Source organism: Tupaia chinensis, unplaced genomic scaffold (genome assembly GCF_000334495.1).
Source record: "Tupaia chinensis unplaced genomic scaffold, TupChi_1.0 Scaffold000001_1, whole genome shotgun sequence".
NCBI lineage: Eukaryota > Metazoa > Chordata > Mammalia > Scandentia > Tupaiidae > Tupaia > Tupaia belangeri.
Genome location: NW_006159427.1, coordinates 103,600 through 104,875, shown reverse-complemented (window position 1 = coordinate 104,875; position 1,276 = coordinate 103,600).

Here is a 1,276-nt window from a genome sequence, read left to right as displayed (position 1 = left end):
TGGAATGCCTTTTATTTCATTCTCTTGTCTGATCACATTGGCTAGGACTTCCAGTACTATACTGAATAGGAGTGGAGAAAATGGGCAGCCTTGTCTAGTACGAGTTTTTAGTGAAAAAGCTTTTAGCTTTTCCCCATTTAGTATAATGTTAGCTATAGGTTTTTCATAGATGGCTTTTATTATGCTGATAAATGATGCCTCTATGCTGATTTTACTGAGAGTCTTAATCATGAAGGAATGTTCTATTTTGTCAAATGCTTTTTCTCCATCGATTGAAATGATCATATGGTTTTTATCTTTCTTTCTGTTAATATGGTGTATTGCATTTGTGGTTTGTGTAAATAGAACCACCCTTGCATTCCTCTAAATCCCTTCTCCTCCATTCTCCTCTCTGGATTTTGGGCATGCATGCGCAGGTGCCCAGAGTGAGTTTTAAGCCACCAGGTCAGGGCCTCAAACCTCAAACAACTATGTGGGAGTCCAACGACATAAACCATTACATAGACCATTACAGTATCTGCTGGTCCCAAGATTCACCTTATTAATTATGCTGTAGATCTTTTATATCTTTACTTAATTTTATCCACCTGATCTGTCCTGACTAGACCTATTTTGTACTGAGAATGGTATCTTGTTCTTTGTTATTTTGTTTTTAGCTTCACGTGGTTTTCGTTTTATGTAAGTAGTTAGTGTTATTTTTTGTTCATATTTGTTGTTTTCTTTTGAAATGTGACTTTGTAGCATTATAAAGTTTCTAAATTTTGCCTCATTTAATGCTTTTTTAAAAACTTGAATTCTGCCTTGTCCTGTATCAGTAACTCAACAGTTTGAGTGGATAAATTAAGCCAGTTTGTATTTGTGTTTTGTGACTGATAAGTTTCCTTTTAATTCTTTTATATCTTTTGTTACAGTTCTTAAGTATAACGTCATTTTTTCTCTTTTTGGTGTGCTCTCTGCTGAGATTTCTTTGAGTATTTAGGAAGGTTTGTATTTTTACTCTCTTGGTTATTTTGCTATGAACACATTTTATGTGTTCTTTTTTAAAAAGAGAGAGAGAGATTTTTACTACAGGGCACATGCATGCACCAGAGAGACAGAGAGACAGAGAGCAAGAAATCACTCCCTGGGGGGATGGCTACACCGCATTCTCCTCGGGATTTTGGGCATGCATGCACACATGCCCGGCATGAGTTATAAGCCACTGGGTCCAGGACTCAAACCATGATTGACTACACAGGAGTCCAGCGACTTAGCCATTACGCCATCTACTGGTTCC